The 18,921-nt window shown below is 46.4% G+C and overlaps 1 protein-coding gene across 1 annotated transcript in view; it reads left to right on the forward strand.

Moving 5' to 3' along the window:
• stk32a (serine/threonine kinase 32A) overlaps positions 1-18,921 on the forward strand; it is a gene marked incomplete at its 3' end in the record, with an annotated part of 257,623 nt that overhangs the window by 232,612 nt on the left and 6,090 nt on the right. The window lies entirely within an intron of this gene.

The raw sequence follows: 18,921 nt of genomic DNA on the forward strand, positions 1-18,921 counted from the left end.
ACCCAGAGCCTGAGGAGTCTGTTTGCTGTGGTGAGCCAGCGGCTGTGGTTTACCGGTCCAATCTCCAGCAGAGCCAGCCTTGCAGAAAGCACTCCATCCCTGATTGCACAGACCAGCTTATAGCCATAGTGTTGATCAGTTGAGAGATCTTGAATGATCTTCTCAGGCAGCTTGATCAGCGGAGGGCCAAGAAAGATCCTGGTGAAGTTAGGATTGATCTCCAAGTCTGTAACAGAATCAAGGAGCTGTCCTATTGGCCCAGACAATTTGTTGTCTGACAGAGTAGCCCCATCAACTTCAACAATGAGACGGCGCAGTGGAAGTTCACCAGTGTGCAGGTTGCACACCAACCAGACCAGCTTTCTCCCCAGGTGCAGCTCCAGCTTCCGCATTACACCTGCCTTCACTCCAGTGTTGACATTGGTCGAGTCTCCTCCAATGGCCCACAAGGTCTTATCAGAACCTCTCTCTTTCAGCCAGGCAAACAGGACCTTAGCAATCTTCTCTGCATGGGACTCCTCTTTAGTTGCTTTCTCTGGTGTAAAGTGGAACAGATAGTTGCTGCCAGGCTCACTAGCAACACTATAGTGTTCTTCCTTGATCTTTGCAGGAAAAGATTGGTCACTGCCCTCAGCTTCCATCATCACATTGGTCATGTCAATCCGGCCATCAAAGAGGATACAGGAGATCCCCCCCCTCCTCCCTGCACTTCTCCTCAAACTTTTCCCCCAGCTCTTGCATCAACTTTTCTTGTGCTCTCTTAACCTTGTTCTTATCAATCACTTTACTTGCGTCATCTTCTAAGATGAGTCCTGCATCAATCAGAGCTGCAGTTGCTATAGCTGCAGTTGGCCTTAGACCTATGCCATACCTTACACTAGCAAGGGCGATGTTTGGAATCTCATCATAACTTTTTCCGTAGCTTTGCTGAAGCTGCAGGGTCAGTTTCAGGAATGAGCTCAACTTCAGGGACTGTAAGGAAGCTCTCAACGTCCTTCCTGGCAACCTTGTCTGCTGCTGCAAAGCTTTCTTCTTTGCCCCCTCTCCTTTTCTCTGCCTTCTTTTCCATCCCCTGCCTTTCCAATGTTTTAAGAAGATAGAGGATTGATGGAGCCCCATGGATTTTCTCAATACATTGAGACGTTTGTTAAAATGGTTACAGAGGTTTCTGCTGAGTAGTTCTGGAAAGAGCTCACCTATTTATGGCTGACGTTGACTTTAAGTTTGTGTTTGTAGGTTGGTGGCTAAAGCAGTACAGTAGGAGATCTTGCCATCCAAGAATGAGTCCAATCAAGATATTGGAACCTGGCAAAGTTCAAGAAGTCAGGAGATCGAGATTTAGCACTTAGGTGTTTGTGTGCATTACAAATACAATTTATTATTGTTAGTATTATTATTATTGATCTTTGGAGTTGTATCCAGTTATATACAGTTCACTTGTTAATACATTTGATGGCTTTGTCATTATAAATGATTTCCCATATATTTTTTATCTTTGCAATTTTGTAATACAATACCAATGGGTTCAAATGGTAAAATCAGCCATTTTGAAATCCAAAATTATGCAGGTTATATTTATCCTATCCCAAAAATGACCTCATATTTGAATTCCCCATTAAGAAACACATCATTTAGACACCTTGCATGTTAGGATTTCCTTCAGATACATGTTGGCATCCATGTATGGCCAAGGGGTGAAAAATGGTAAAATCGGCCATTTTGAAATCCAAAATGATGTAGGTTAGAGTTATCCTATCCCAAAAATGAACTCATATTTGAATTCCCCATTAAGAAACACATCATTTAGACACCTTGCATGTTAGGATTTCCTTCAGATTCATGTTGGCATCCATGTATGGCCAAGGGGTGAAAAATGGTCAAATCGGCCATTTTGAAATCCAAAACAATGTAGGTAGGAGTTATCCGATTAGAAAAATAATCCCATAGTTGAATTCCCCACAAAAAAACACATATTTTAGACACCCCACTCGATTGATTTTCAAAAAAGAAAAAAGTATGGCCCGCCCTGTGTGTGTGTGTGTGTGTCACTGTCGTTGGCGGTGGGGCAAGAAGTACACAGGGGCGACGGTGGCTCAGGAGATAGAGCAGTAGTCTGGTACGAGTCCAGCTCCTCCTCAGTGCGTCGAATACCCTTGGATGGGTGAGTGAATGGGTGAATGTGAGGCATAAGTTGCTTTGGATAAAAGCGCGATATTCATCCACAAGGTCTGGCAATGCACAGTCTGTTCTTAAAGCTTCTAACAGTATTTATTCTCTCCGGTGGAAAAAATGGCCACACATCCTATATTGACACCAATAGTTGCCTACAATAGTCTAATTAGTTAATTAAATCTAATAAGATATATCTGCCAAAACGGAAAGGTCCAACCATTTAAAGATATCGATCCCTGACAGTAAGTCAATTGGCTATAATGTATCCTAGTTTTTGGATGCAAAACACCTATACTGTATGATCGGTAAGTTCGCAGCTGAACTTGACAGATGCAACAATATTATTAATATAAATTGTAAATAAGACGGGGCCTAGAATTGATCCCACACCTCTTGTAATGGATAGAAAACTCTGGGCATTTCTTGTTTTTACACATTGGAGTCTCTCAGATAAGTAGCTCAGAAACCAACTGCAAGCATTTGAATCAAATCCAATACTGTGTCGTTTTTGCAAAAGAGAGAGAGAAAGAGAAAGAGAATAGTCAACCATGTCAAACGCCTTTGACAGATCTAAAAACAGGGCAGCGCAATGTTTTCTTTTCAATGTCAAGAGTGGATACTATGTCATTTATAACTAAGGTAGTTATCAGAACTTGTAAGTCGCTTTGGATAAAAGCGTCAGCTAAATAACTAACTGTAAATGTAAACGTATAGTGGCTGAGATGTAACAATAGAGGAATCTGAATCTGATTGGGTGGCCGCTGGTGATCAGGTGACTGACCTAAGACATCACAAAAGTGGAACTGGCCACAATTTTCGACCATTGACCTACACACAGTCCAGCCATGTACTACTAGGTCTTGACCAGGGGTGCAGTCGTAATATGGGCCAAGGCCAAACGCCACGTGCACGCGCGCTCCCGCGCGCACGCGCATACATGTATCTCTCCTCTTTCATGAGTCGGAGCTGGGGACGAGACGGGCGGTCTTTTGTCACATAACACACTCCACACACACGCACACACACACACACACAGTCTAGGACGGTGATAAGTGCCGGCCGGCACTTATCACCTAGACTTTGCATAATAATAGGATGCGCGCAATTCTGCCTCAGTGACGAAGCCCAAACGTCGTTTGACCGCGTATGCCCAGCACTGCACCCCTGGTCTTGACATAGTCTTGTTATCCTGTACGTTTCGAAAGGGGGAACTGAACATGGGCTGTCTGCAAGCACGACTGTAAGTCTATTTGTGTGTCTGTGTCTGTTTATGTTGACACCCGTGGGGCCACTTGTGGAGTTGAAGTATGCTTGAACCCCACTTGCCCGGAAAGAGAGTGAGAGAGTGAGAGAGTGAGAGAGTGAGAGGTGTGGTACGTGCAGCCTTTCTGAATCAGGGTTGATCAATATTGTATGAAGAGAGCTGGCTGCTATAATGTCTGGCCCAACCTGCTTCTCTCAGTCATTACCCTAGTCTTCCCCTCTCTCTCCACCTATTATCCCTTATTCACCCCCCTCTTTCTCAGTTGCTCTCTCTCTCTCTCTCTCTCTCTCTCTCTCTCTCTCTCTCTCTCTCTCTCTCTCTCTCTCTCTCTCTCTTTCTCTGTCACTTGCTCTCTGTCTCTCTCCTTGCAGCTGCCAAGCTCATAATGCACAATAGAATTAGCTTAGCTTAGCTTAAATCACTCATAATGCTGCGGAAAGCTGGACCTGTGTTGAGAGAAGAAAACAAATAGATAGATAGCACAACACATTACCTCCTCCTTCCCTCTCTCTCTCCCTCCCTCCCTCCCTCCCTCCTTCCCTCCCTCCCTCCCTCCCCTCCTGTCTATGACATCATTTTGAGTTTAAGTATAGAGCGAGGGGTGGCCAGGAGGCCCATGTCAGACCACCTGAGGAGCCTGGAGGTAGTGTGAGGAGTTAAGAGGAGGTAGTGTGAGGGGTTAAGAGGAGGCAGTGTGAGGGGTTAAGAGGAGGCAGTGTGAGGGGTTAAGAGGAGGTAGTGTGAGGGGTTAAGAGGAGGTAGTGTGAGGGGTTAAGAGGAGGTAGTGTGAGGGGTTAAGAGGAGGCAGTGTGAGGGGTTAAGAGGAGGCAGTGTGAGGGGTTAAGAGGAGGTAGTGTGAGGGGTTAAGAGGAGGTAGTGTGAGGGGTTAAGAGGAGGTAGTGTGAGGGGTTAAGAGGAGGTAGTGTGAGGGGTTAAGAGGAGGTAGTGTGAGGGGTAAGAGGAGGCAGTGTGAGGGGTTAAGAGGAGGTAGTGTGAGGGGTTAAGAGGAGGTAGTGTGAGGGGTAAGAGGAGGCAGTGTGAGGGGTTAAGAGGAGGTAGTGTGAGGGGTTAAGAGGAGGTAGTGTGAGGGGTTAAGAGGAGGCAGTGTGAGGGGTTAAGAGGAGGTAGTGTGAGGGGTTAAGAGGAGGTAGTGTGAGGGGTTAAGAGGAGGTAGTGTGAGGGGTTAAGAGGAGGTAGTGTGAGGGGTTAAGAGGAGGTAGTGTGAGGGGTTAAGAGGAGGTAGTGTGAGGGGTTAAGAGGAGGTAGTGTGAGGGGTTAAGAGGAGGTAGTGTGAGGGGTTAAGAGGAGGTAGTGAGAGGGGTTAAGAGGAGGTAGTGTGAGGGGTTAAGAGGAGGTAGTGTGAGGGGTTAAGAGGAGGTAGTGTGAGGGGTTAAGAGGGGGTAGTGTGAGGGGTTAAGAGGAGGTAGTGTGAGGGGTTAAGAGGGGGTAGTGTGAGGGGTTAAGAGGAGGTAGTGTGAGGGGTTAAGAGGAGGTAGTGTGAGGGGTTAAGAGGAGGTAGTGTGAGGGGTTAAGAGGAGGTAGTGTGAGGGGTTAAGAGGAGGTAGTGTGAGGGGTTAAGAGGGGGTAGTGTGAGGGGTTAAGAGGAGGTAGTGTGAGGGGTTAAGAGGAGGTAGTGTGAGGGGTTAAGAGGAGGTAGTGTGAGGGGTTAAGAGGAGGTAGTGTGGGGGGTTAAGAGGAGGTAGTGTGAGGGGTTAAGAGGAGGTAGTGTGAGGGGTTAAGAGGGGGTAGTGTGAGGGGTTAAGAGGAGGCAGTGTGAGGGGTTAAGAGGAGGTAGTGTGAGGGGTTAAGAGGAGGTAGTGTGAGGGGTTAAGAGGAGGTAGTGTGAGGGGTTAAGAGGAGGTAGTGTGAGGGGTTAAGAGGAGGCAGTGTGAGGGGTTAAGAGGAGGTAGTGTGAGGGGTTAAGAGGAGGTAGTGTGAGGGGTTAAGAGGAGGTAGTGTGAGGGGTTAAGAGGAGGTAGTGTGAGGGGTTAAGAGGAGGTAGTGTGAGGGGTTAAGAGGAGGTAGTGTGAGGGGTTAAAGGATAACTCCACTATTTTGGGAAATTAGCTTATTTAACATCTTCCCTGGAGTTAGACAAGAAGATACATACCTTTTTTGTCTCTGTGCGTGCATTTTAGCTTTGGGAATAGATGCTCCGTTAGCATAGCTTAGCTTCATCACTGGAAGTGAGGCAGGACAGTAGCCTTACAGTGCCTTACAGTGTATTGCAAGGTCTGACATTGACCAAACTTGATATGCATGACCTTGGTGGGCTCTAGGTCAACTCCTAAAAAGGGGGTCAATGTCAGACTTTGCAATCAAAAGTTAGGGGGCTAATAACCCTTGCCATAATTTCAGTGCGCCCCTAACTTTTGATTGCAAGGTCTGACATTGACCCCCTTTTCAGGAGTTGACCTAGAGCCCACCAAGGTCATGCATATCAAGTTTGGTCAATGTCAGACCTTGCAATACACTGTAAGGCACTGTAAGGCTACTGTCCTGCCTCACTTCCAGTGATGAAGCTAAGCTATGCTAACGGAGCATCTATTCCCAAAGCTAAAATGCACGCACAGAGACAAAAAAGGTATGCATCTTCTTGTCTAACTCCAGGGAAGATGTTAAATAAGCTAATTTCCCAAAATAGTGGAGTTATCCTTTAAGAGGAGGTAGTGTGAGGGGTTAAGAGGAGGTAGTGTGAGGGGTTAAGAGGAGGCAGTGTGAGGGGTTAAGAGGAGGTAGTGTGAGGGGTTAAGAGGAGGTAGTGTGAGGGGTTAAGAGGAGGTAGTGTGAGGGGTTAAGAGGAGGTAGTGTGAGGGGTTAAGAGGAGGTAGTGTGAGGGGTTAAGAGGATGTAGTGTGAGGGGTTAAGAGGAGGCAGTGTGAGGGGTTAAGAGGAGGTAGTGTGAGGGGTTAAGAGGAGGTAGTGTGAGGGGTTAAGAGGAGGTAGTGTGAGGGGTTAAGAGGAGGTAGTGTGAGGGGTTAAGAGGGGGTAGTGTGAGGGGTTAAGAGGAGGTAGTGTGAGGGGTTAAGAGGAGGTAGTGTGAGGGGTTAAGAGGAGGTAGTGTGAGGGGTTAAGAGGAGGTAGTGTGAGGGGTTAAGAGGAGGTAGTGTGAGGGGTTAAGAGGAGGTAGTGTGAGGGGTTAAGATGAGGTAGTGTGAGGGGTTAAGAGGGGGTAGTGTGAGGGGTTAAGAGGAGGCAGTGTGAGGGGTTAAGATGAGGTAGTGTGAGGGGTTAAGATGAGGTAGTGTGAGGGGTTAAGAGGAGGTAGTGTGAGGGGTTAAGAGGAGGTAGTGTGAGGGGTTAAGAGGAGGTAGTGAGAGGGGTTAAGAGGAGGTAGTGAGAGGGGTTAAGAGGGGGTAGTGTGAGGGGTTAAGAGGAGGTAGTGTGAGGGGTTAAGAGGAGGTAGTGTGAGGGGTTAAGAGGAGGTAGTGTGAGGGGTTAAGAGGAGGTAGTGTGAGGGGTTAAGAGGAGGTAGTGAGAGGGGTTAAGAGGAGGTAGTGAGAGGGGTTAAGAGGGGGTAGTGTGAGGGGTTAAGAGGAGGTAGTGTGAGGGGTTAAGAGGAGGTAGTGTGAGGGGTTAAGAGGAGGTAGTGTGAGGGGTTAAGAGGAGGTAGTGTGAGGGGTTAAGAGGAGGTAGTGTGAGGGGTTAAGAGGGGGTAGTGTGAGGGGTTAAGAGGAGGTAGTGTGAGGGGTTAAGAGGAGGTAGTGTGAGGGGTTAAGAGGAGGTAGTGTGAGGGGTTAAGAGGAGGTAGTGTGAGGGGTTAAGAGGAGGTAGTGTGAGGGGTTAAGAGGGGGTAGTGTGAGGGGTTAAGAGGAGGCAGTGTGAGGGGTTAAGAGGGGGTAGTGTGAGGGGTTAAGAGGAGGTAGTGTGAGGGGTTAAGAGGAGGTAGTGTGAGGGGTTAAGAGGGGGTAGTGTGAGGGGTTAAGAGGGGGTAGTGTGAGGGGTTAAGAGGAGGTAGTGTGGGGGGTTAAGAGGAGGTAGTGTGAGGGGTTAAGAGGGGGTAGTGTGAGGGGTTAAGAGGGGGTAGTGTGAGGGGTTAAGAGGGGGTAGTGTGAGGGGTTAAGAGGAGGTAGTGTGAGGGGTTAAGAGGAGGTAGTGTGAGGGGTTAAGAGGAGGTAGTGAGAGGGGTTAAGAGGAGGCAGTGTGAGGGGTTAAGAGGAGGTAGTGTGAGGGGTTAAGAGGAGGTAGTGTGAGGGGTTAAGAGGGGTAGTGTGAGGGGTTACGAGGAGGCAGTGTGAGGGGTTAAGAGGTCTGTGGTATCACTAGTGAAGAGAGGCCAGATGGTCCCTCTTTCTGGAAGCAGTCAAAAGCCTGGCCACAGCAGGGGGGACCAGGAGGATCGGCTGATCCCAGTGTAACTTACAGAGAGTCACAGTAATAAAGCCAGAGATGAAGGCATGGATGACTTTTTAGTTTTTACAGATCACTGAAGGAGAGGAAAGGCTTTATATTTTTATGAAAGAAACTGTATTTTACTACTGAATTTACCTGGTTGATGATCTAAGACTCTACACAGGTCCACGGTAAAATAAGATGAGATATTCCTCTATTGATCCCCTTATCTTATCTTAAACGTCCACAGATCCAATGGATTTTTTTTTGGTTTGTCCTTAACTTCGTTGGGGACTGTCTGGCTGGGACTCGAGTGTTGCATATTTGGATATTAAGGTGGATTTTTGTTCTTGATTTATTGTGATGTTTCTTCTTGACTTGTTTAAAGAAGACTTGTACAGCCCATGGGAACATTACCTTGTGATTTCGGGCTTTAGAAATTAATTTGATTTGATTTGACAGTAGAATACAATGTGCTTTATGTCCAGTGTCCAGGGTATGCGTCCAGGGGGGTAATATCTAACTTCTAGTTACATCTCACAATGTGGCTGTTTCTATCACTCTACAGATTAAATAATACACACACGTCTCGTATTACAAGCACACACCAGTCACTGCTGCAAGACAGAAGCAGAGGAAGCCAGGACAAGGACGTTGAAGAATGTCCCTGTTGGGCTCCCTTCCAGCAGAGCACTCCCTCCTGGTTTGTCTCATTATATGGAAAGTTTAATCTAACAGAAGGAGCAATTAACTTCTGAACCCTCCTTTAAGGTCAGTAAATAAGACAGAGAGAGAGAGAGAGAGAGAGAGAGAGAGAGAGAGAGAGAGAGAGAGAGAGAGAGAGAGAGAGAGAGAGAGAGAGAGAGAGAGAGAGAGAGAGAGAGAGCGAGACATGTCTACAGATTATCTACAGTTTGAAGCAGTCTACCCTTGGCAAGGCCTGGTGCTTCTTTTGTCATTTGCTAAGAATGTATGCACTCAACAATATTGTTAGACAATCTTATCCATCCATCCACATATCCATCCATCTACTACAGTATCCATCCATCCACCTGTGTCCCCATCAGTCCATCAATTTAGACATCCATCCATCCACCTTTCAAAACCATGGAGAACCCTCAGCTGTTAGCTGCAGTGGTCTGATGTTAGCTGGAAGGGTCTGATGTTAGCTGGAGGGGTGTGATGTTAGCTGGAGGGATGTGATGTTAGCTGGAGGGGTGTGATGTTAGCTGGAGGGGTGTGATGTTAGCTGGAGGGGTCTGATGTTAGCTGGAGGGGTGTGATGTTAGCTGGAGGGGTCTGATGTTACCTGGAGGGGTGTGATGTTAGCTGGAGGGGTCTGGTGTTACCTGGAGGGGTCTGATGTTACCTGGAGGGGTGTGATGTTAGCTGGAGGGGTCTGGTGTTACCTGGAGGGGTCTGATGTTACCTGGAGGGGTCTGATGTTAGCTGGAAGGGTCTGATGTTACCTGCAGTGGTCTGATGTTAGCTGGAGGGGTGTGATGTTAGCTGGAGGGGTCTGATGTTAACTGGAGGGGTCTGATGTTACCTGGAGGGGTCTGGTGTTACCTGGAGGGGTCTGATGTTACCTGGAGGGGTCTGATGTTAGCTGGAAGGGTCTGATGTTACCTGCAGTGGTCTGATGTTACCTGGAGGGGTCTGATGTTAGCTGGAGGGGTGTGATGTTAGCTGGAGGGGTCTGATGTTAGCTGGAGGGGTCTGATGTTACCTGGAGGGGTCTGATGTTACCTGGAGGGGTCTGATGTTAGCTGGAAGGGTCTCAAGTTCAAGTTCAAGTTCTTTAATAGTTGTCATACAGAAGTACAGAATACTTTCATACAAAATGCTTCTTACTGTTACGCTCCAGAGACTGTGCTAGACAAGATAGTATCAAATAACATAATAACATAATATAGCATGAATTTAGAAGAAGAAAATGAGGTCACAGTGTTCGGTATAGACATATGTACAATGTTCTGAGTTACCATATAATATACAATACACAATACTATGCAGTGTACTAATGTACAGTACTATCTAGTGCAAAGCAGAAATGGGATGAGGTACAATTTTAGGTACAATTTACAGTAAGGTGTACGAGTTGTAGTGCAATCCTTCATCCATAAATATAAAGTGTGGGGAGTGGGTGCTACAGTGTGTTTGTTTAAAGTGGGTGTGTGCTATAAAGTGTGTGGAGTGGGTGCTACAGTGTGTTTGTTTAAAGTGAGTGTGTGCGTGTGGATGTGTGTGCTATGTGCGTTTGGTGGTTGTTGTTGTGTAGTGTTCATTCATTGTTCGTTTAGCAGCCTGATGGCCTGGGGATAGAAGCTACTTCTGAGTCTTTCTGTGCTCGCCTTGAGACTCCTGTATCGCTTGCCTGACCGCAGCAGTTCGAAGAGGCAGTTGTTCGGGTGACTGGAGTCTTTAATGATTCTCTTAGCCTTGCCCTTGCAACGCTTGTAGTAAATGTTCTGGAGGGTGGGGAGCCCCCCTCCAATTGTGCGTTCGGCTGAACGTGTCACTCTTTGTAGTCTGCTTTGGTCTTTTGCAGTGCTATTCCCAAACCAGGAGGTGATGTTGCCGGTCAAGATGCTCTCTATTGTACATGAGTAGAAGTTCTTAAGGATCTTCTGGCTGACTTGGAACTTCCTTAGGCGCCTGAGGAAGTAGAGGCGTTGTCGTGCCTTCTTCACCACACTGTTAATGTGTGTGGTCCATGTCAAGTCCTCGGATATGTAGGCTCCGAGGTACTTGAAGCTGTTGACTCTCTCAACCGGTGCCCCGTCGATGCTGAGGGGGCTGTAGTCCTTGACCCCCGACCTCCTGAAGTCCACAATCATCTCCTTTGTTTTGCTGACGTTCAGGGAGAGGCTGTTTTCCTGGCACCATCCCGCCAGGACCTTGACCTCTTCCAGGTAGGCCCTCTCGTCGTTGGCAGAGATCAGGCCCACCACCACTGTGTCGTCAGCAAATTTGACGATTGTATTGCTACTCCGCTGAGCCACACAGTCGTGTGTGTACAGGGAGTAGAGGAGGGGACTCAGAACACAGCCCTGGGGGGCCCCTATGTTGAGGGTGATGGATGAGGAGGTGCAGTTGCCTGCTCTCACCACCTGGGGTCTGCCAGTCAGGAAGTCCAAGACCCACTGGCAGAGGTCATAGCCCAAGCCCAGGTCCCTGAGCTTGGCTATGAGTATGGAGGGGACTATGGTATTGAATGCCGAGCTGTAGTCGATGAATAGCATTCTCACATAGTTCCCCTGCCTCTTGTCCAGGTGTGATGCTGCTGTGTGCAGCACATGGGATATGGCGTCCTCCGTGGACCTGTTGGGGCGGTATGCAAATTGCAGGGGGTCCATGTTGATGGGGAGGGAGGAGCAGATGTAGCCCTTTACTAGCTTCTCGAAGCACTTCATGGCTATGGAGGTGAGAGCTACAGGGCGGTAGTCGTTGAGGCAAGCAGGCTTGGATTTTTTGGGTACAGGGATAATAGTGGACTTCTTCAGGCAGGTGGGGATGACAGCCTGTTCTAAGGACAGGTTAAATATGTCAGTGAATACTGGGGCCAGTTGGTCGGCACAGACTTTTAGGACGCGGCCGGGGATGCCGTCTGGACCTGCTGCCTTCCTGATATTCACTTTTTTAAAGGTCCGCCTCACCTCATGCTCTGTTACCCTGAACACTGCGCCTCCATCAGCAGCCGACCCCCCCCCCCCCCATTGCCGAGGCTTGTGAGCTGGTGTTGTTATTACCAGCATCAAACCTCGCATAGAAGGTATTGAGGTCATTTGCTAAGGAGATGTCACTGTTCAGTTTGAGGGAGGCGCCTTTGTAGTCTGTCATCGTTTTGAGCCCCTGCCACATAGCTCTAGAGTCAGCTTGTTCAAACTGGAGTTCAATTTTATCCCTGTAGCGTCGTTTGGCCTCTGACACAGTCCTCCTTACGTTGTATCGCGCCACCTTGTGGTCATTCATGTTGCCTGCCTCTAGGCCGTCGTTGTATGCTTTGGTGCGCTCTCTCAGAGCTTCACGGACGGATTTGTCTACCCAGGGTTTTTGATTTGGGTAAACTTTCATTTTGGTAGTGGGGATTGTTTCTTTCACCCTAGTACAAACATAGTCCAGCACTGTCTCCGTGTAGGCATTAATGTTATCTGTGTCGCGGTACACATTCCAGTCTGTGTTGTGAAACACTGACCGGATCGTATCCTCTGACGTCACATCCCATTTCTGCACCTCTCGCGAGACTACGGGAGTACTTTTAATTCTCTGTCTATACTTTGGTGAAAGAAAAATTGATGCGTGATCTGACTTACCGAAGCCACTATCAGAATGAGCCTTGTAGCCACCTTTAAATTGCGTGTAACAGTGATCTAGGATGTTACCGCCTCTGGTGTTGCAAGTCACATGCTGATAGAAGTCGGGCAATACCTTTCTCAGATTGGCGCTATTGAAATCTCCCAGTACTAAAATGGCGGCGTTAACGTTAGCCACTTGTATTCTATTTACCTCGTTGTGTAGTCTGGAGAGCGCAACCTTGTTGCTAGCTTGCGGTGGAATATACACTCCGATCAGGACGATCGCCGTTAACTCCCTCGGGAGGAAGAAAGGACGACACTTGATGGTTATATATTCCAGTTCTGGGGAGCAGTGGTTGGATAATTCCTTCACGTTCGTTGGATCACTCCAATTTTTGTTAAACATGAAGGCAATACCTCCTCCACGTTGTTTACCGGACTCTGATGATGACCGATCCTTTCTATGGATAAAGAAGTGATCCGCTGGTTGAATCGCGTGATCTGGAACCTCCGGCGTCAGCCATGTTTCGGTGAAGCAAAGGACATTGCAGTCCCTAACGTCTCTCTGATATTGAATCCTTGCTCGGATGTCATCCAGTTTATTGTCTATTGATTGTACATTGGCTAGCAATATACTGGGAAGTGGTGTACGGTGGCGTCTGGATCTCAGCCTGTTTCGGATCCCAGCCCTCTTTCCTCGTCGTCTTTTCCTGGGCTCTGGGAACAAAGGGTCTGGTCCTAATCTCCGGAGGATTTCTTCAGGCCATTGATGTGGTTCGGAAAGCTGATCCAGCGAGTAATCCAGTCGGTAAGTTTCCCGTAATCCAATGTCTATGAGTGACTGACGGTCATATACATTAAATGCACCAACAGTTGGTACGCACAAAACTCTAAAAACTATAAATATTAACAAAAGTAAACACAGTCTCGACGGAGCGAACAGAGAGGCAGCCGATCGGGGCGGCGCCATCATCAGGTCTGATGTTACCTGCAGTGGTCTGATGTTACCTGGAGGGGTCTGATGTTAGCTGGAAGGGTCTGATGTTACCTGCAGTGGTCTGATGTTACCTGGAGGGGTCTGATGTTAGCTGGAGGGGTCTGATGTTAGCTGGAGGGGTGTGATGTTAGCTGGAGGGGTGTGATGTTAGCTGGAGGGGTGTGATGTTAGCTGGAGGGGTGTGATGTTAGCTGGAGGGGTGTGATGTTAGCTGGAGGGGTGTGATGTTAGCTGGAGGGGTGTGATGTTAGCTGGAGGGGTGTGATGTTAGCTGAAGTGGTCTGATGGTCTCCTGAGTCATAGGATGAGTAATGGAAGTGGTTGAGAGAGAGAGAGAGAGAGAGAGAGTGTGTGTGTGTGTGTGTGTGTGTGTGTGTGTGTGTGTGTGTGTGTGTGTGTGTGTGTGTGTGTGTGTGTGTGTGTGTGTGTGTGTGTGTGTCTGTGTGTGTGTGAGACAGTGATAAGGAGAGGATCAACCCAAACAGAGAGACTTAATTAGAATGTGTGTGTGTGTGTGTGTGAGAGAGCGAGAGAGAGAGAGAGAGAGAGAGAGAGAGAGAGAGAGAGAGAGAGAGAGAGACGTACCTAACACAATCAATGTTCAATTAATTAAACCTAAGTAATAACAGCAGCAACATTTATAACAGCTTAAACAAGCTTAGGACAGCCAGTAGAGACTGAGTCTAGAGTTTCATTCATACAGGGCTCTACAGTGTGACTATTTCTCTCGCATTTGCCCTAAAAATACGTATGTGCTGCAAACTGGAAAAATCATTTAGGAGCACACTGTGCGAGTAATAGCTTTGCGTAGTGGGCATGTCAACGTGCAATTGCCAGAGCAGAGTGGACCTTTAATTCTAGGTCTTCAGCCCTGCTATCTATTATGTATAGAATATGACCCAGTAATGAATCAACTAAATACAGCAATGTGGGTGGCTATTTCAAAACATTGCATTCGCTAAATAAATATGTTGTCCGTCGGGCACAAGCACGCGTGGGGGCTGAGCCGCACAGTATGACCAACGTTAGATTCCAGCTAAAATTAAATGAAATATATTATATATAGAATATGACCCAGTAACTAAATACAACAATGTGGCTATTTGAAAACATTGCATTAGCTAAATAAATACCTCACAGCTTCACGTTAGCCAACTTAGCCCGCAGCAGAGCTCTTAGCTGCTCATCTAGCAGCAGAGTGCGGGCCGACACACAAAGTACGCTTCCTGGGGGGTTTTCAGATATTGCATCTGTACTTTTAGAGACAAGCTTTTTGAGTGGAAAATATTACCAAAATCTCTGGAAAACATCTCACAAGCACTATAGACTGTCAGAAACTTTAATGAATGCTATAATATGGCAAAAAATTGCCTAAAGAGTACTTACACGGTTGTTTCGAACTGCATGCAGAGCTCATAAATCCTGGGAAGAAAATAATTCCATGACCGCACGCTCTGGGGCTTTAGTCAAAAGACACAAAACATTTTCAGGGGGGTCTTATACACGAATCCGCCCACCAATTTGTGTGTTCTGCCATCTAGCGATGCCCACATCACTGCGGTGGCAAGTAACTGTAAGTAAGTGTTTGCTGCTGCCTGATAAGTCATGATAGTGTATTCCACACATCTTGAGAGTGGTAAGAATAATGAGGATTAACAAATACCACAATAACTCAACAATACTATCTAAAATATTGTCCATTACATTACATTGCGTTTCATGTCATATAAATGGCTTTCCACCAATCAAATCAACTTAAAATCCACCGTTGAATATGCTGCAGAAATATTCTCGATATCACACAGCAATGTGAGATGCAAAAACAACCCCTTGAGTTAAGAAATGTATGCTTTTGCAAGATTGTCCATTTTCTAAATCAATCTTACTTTAACTGAAACTTTGACATAAAATGTAACTAGACTAATTGACTCTGCCAAGATTTCCCTGGTTAAAAAAACCACGTCCACTATTAACAGTAACGTTGAATAATGTTAAAAAGATAAAAGTAGACAATTTTACACTTCTTAACACAGCTTACATTCCAACGCGCGCGCCGCGTATTGTAGGGAAGCGCCACCACAGTAATGGCGACTTGTTAAAACCGGTACTTCGCCGGATTCGTGTATATTAGGGCTGACCCCTATTAGTCGAATAGTCGACTAATCGATCGGAAGGAGCCGTAGTCGACTGCCAACCTCTTAGTCAAAAAAATATATAAATGTATTATTATTTTTTTAATAAAAAATGTAAATGGCTAATGGCACGCATACCAGAGGCTAACTGCCTAAGAAAACAGGCACAGAGGCACTGAAAGAGGATTTCACCCATCTAATGAACACACTAGACTAGACAAATATCAAGATGTATCCATCAGTGGACCAATTGCATGCTTTTGCAGAGGACAAGAAGCCTTCCGTTAACTCTTTCAGACATTAAGCACCCCCCACAGCCCAAATGGAATAAAAAAAATATATAATAATTATACTTTTCTTTTTTCAAATTTTTTTTTAATAACTGATTTTTAAATTAAATAATTTTAATAACTAATAGTCGACTATCTGCTAATTTCGGCCAATCATAGTCGACTATCCAAATCCTTAGTCGGGGACAGCCCTAGTGTATATACTCCCTGTGACGGTGATATTACCGTTGATTTACCATATAGGGAATAGGGACAAGCCCATGTAAAAAAATTCTCCATCCGCGCTAAACTGCCTGAATGGGAAGAATCCGCCTGGCAACAGGCTCTAGTCAGCGTCGACGCTGAGGTCGCGCCAATTAACCAATAGAAGACGTTTGGTCATAAGTGCAAGTGGGCGTGGCTTTTCAATTTCCTTTTTCTCAAAAACGTTGTTTGCCCGGCATAATGGTGAGAGAGGTGTTCAAAGTTGGGAATTTATTTTATTTAAATCTCATTATATTATCTTGGGTCATATCAACATGAACCTTGGTGTGCATATCCAGCTATTCCTGCTTGGTGTGCGCACCAGAACAGCATCGCTCTCTTTTTCTGGGCAGGTCTGCCTGCCATGTGTCCACATCTGAGGGCCTGTGTGTACAGGAGTACGTACTGCTGCTGTTATCTCCCTCCAAGGGGAGATGAGACCAATACGTCATCATGACAACGCGTTGAGACACCACCTCATGACTCATACTGTATCGGCCATATCTTTAATACGTCACGTTCTCACGTTACCTGACTTATCTCTCCACCATGTACCTGTAATATATTTAATACGTCACGTTCTCACGTTACCTGACTTATCTCTCCACCATGTACCTGTAATATCTTTAATACGTCACGTTCTCACGGTACCTGACTTATCTCTCCACCATGTCTGCTCATCTGCTTGTTTCCTAGATCCTAAAATGAAACCGTCTTCCACTCTCGTGATTTATCTGTGCCTGTTGCTGCTTGTCCTTCTCTCTCTCTCTCTCTCTCTCTCTCTCTCTCTCTCTCTCTCTCTCTCTCTCTCTCTCTCTCTCTCTCTCTCTCTCTCTCTCTCTCTCTCTCTTGCTCTCTCTCTCCTTCTGTCCCACTCCTGCTGGCTGGTAGTTTTCTAGTGTCTGCCCCCCCACTGTGACAGCACCTGTACAGACCTACTCTGTTCCACAGTCTGACGGACAGCGCCGAGCGGGGGGTCAGCTAGAGCCTGTATGTGTGTGTGTGTGTGTGTGTGTGTGTGTGTGTGTGTGTGTGTGTGTGTGTGTGTGTGTGTGTGTGTGTGTGTGTGTGTGTGTGTGTGTGTGTGGATGTGTCCATGTGTGTGTGTGTGTGTGTGTCCATGTGTGTGTGTGTGTCCATGTGTGTCCATGTGTGTGTGTGTGTGTGTGTCCATGTGTGTGTGTCCATGTGTGTGTGTCCATGTGTGTGTGTGTCCTTGTGTGTGTGTGTATCCATGTGTGTGTGTGTATCCATGTGTGTGTGCCTGTACACTGTACTGTGTGTAGTCTCTCTCTTCTGTCTCCTCCGTCAGTTTGTCAGTTCTCTCCTGATGGTGATGATGATGGTGATAGTGATGATGATGTATATCTGTGTCCCTTCACCATCTCCTGAGGAGAGTGAGAAATCACCTGTCTCTCTCCACTTGACACCACAAGTATGTGAGGACAGCGTGGCGGGAGAGAGGCGGCTGTTGTCACATGAGTAGGACGGCTAAAGATGTGTGTGTGTGGAGCAGATCGGCGAGAGAGAGAGAGAGAGAGAGAGAGAGAGAGAGAGAGAGAGAGAGAGAGAGAGAGAGAGAGAGAGAGAGAAAGTGTCCTCTAAACTTAGTTACATCTCCTCCATCCATCTGCTGCTAACATGATGCTGATTGGGATATTTATGTAATGTACGTAGATGAGCAATTTCAGCAAATAGCTACGGCCAATAATATTTTTAGCTGACCAGCTGTAAGTCAACGCATCTGTACGTTCTTTTCATAGATTAAAAAACTTACCCTGTCCGATTGCGTTACCCTGACCGCTTGCGTTACCCTGGCAGCTAGCGTTACCCTGGCAGCTAGCGTTACCCTGGCCGCTTGCGTTACCCTGGCCGCTAGCGTTACCCTGGTCGCTAGCGTTACCCTGGCCGCTAGCGTTACCCTGGCCGCTAGCGTTACCCTGGCCGCTAGCGTTACCCTGGCAGCTAGCGTTACCCTGGCCGCTAGCGTTACCCTGCCTGGCCGCAGCCTCTGGCTTGATTCATGGTCATCATATGTCATCCTACAGATGGTGCTCAACTGCTTTGGTTTGCGACCCCCTAAAGATGCCTGTTTGCAAACACCTACATAGTCAAGCATGTACAAAATGGGAAACTTTGACACAAAATAATTGTTTGTATTTCCCGTTTTCATGCTAGTGAGAAATAGTAACTAGTAACTAGTGAGAAATCATGTGAGAAATCAAAAAGGTGTGTGTGGAGCAGGTGTAGATCATGAGAGAGAGAGTGAGAGAGAGAGAGAGAGAGAGAGAGAGAGAGAGAGAGAGAGAGAGAGAGAGAGAGAGTAAGTGACCTCTAAATGTAGTTACATCTCCTCCATCCATCTGCTGCTAACATAATGCTGATTGGAATATTTCCTTTATGTAGTGTACATAGATAAGCAATTTCTGCAAATTACGATGACCAATAAAAGACAGACAGACAGACAGACAGACAGACAGACAGACAGACAGACAGACAGACAGACAGACAGACAGACAGACAGACAGACAGACAGACAGACAGACAGACAGACAGACAGACAGACAGACAGACAGACAGACAGACAGACAGACAGACAGACAGACAGACAGACAGACAGACAGACAGACAGACAGACAGACAGACAGACAGACAGACAGACAGACAGACAGACAGACAGACAGACATACAGACAGACAGACACAGTAGATAGATAGATAGATAGATAGATAGATAGATAGATAGATAGATAGATAGATAGATAGATAGATAGATAGATAGATAGATAGATAGATAGATAGATAGATAGATAGATAGATAGATAGATAGATAGATAGATAGATAGATAGATAGATAGATAGATAGATAGATAGATTTACAGTAGAGAAGTTAAAATAGGCAGTGTAAACAATATAATGAACTCTGAATATAAGCATATGAGCAAGTACTGTAGGCAGTGTGATCAAAGGTGCAGATGAGGGTCTGTATGCCCTCTCAGTTATATTATACATTACAATAAACACTAGAATATAAATATATACTATGAGTAAGTAAAGTATACACTATACACAGGTGCAGTATACATAAGGTACCGTAACCGGTGTGATATACGTTATTATACGTGAGGCTGTAATAAGGTCCCTCCCTATTTCCCTCTTATTTGTGAATTGACTTGGTATTCTGTCTTGTTTCC

The sequence above is a fragment of the Notolepis coatsorum genome (genome assembly GCF_963971535.1).
Source record: "Notolepis coatsorum genome assembly, chromosome: 8".
NCBI lineage: Eukaryota > Metazoa > Chordata > Actinopteri > Aulopiformes > Paralepididae > Notolepis > Notolepis coatsorum.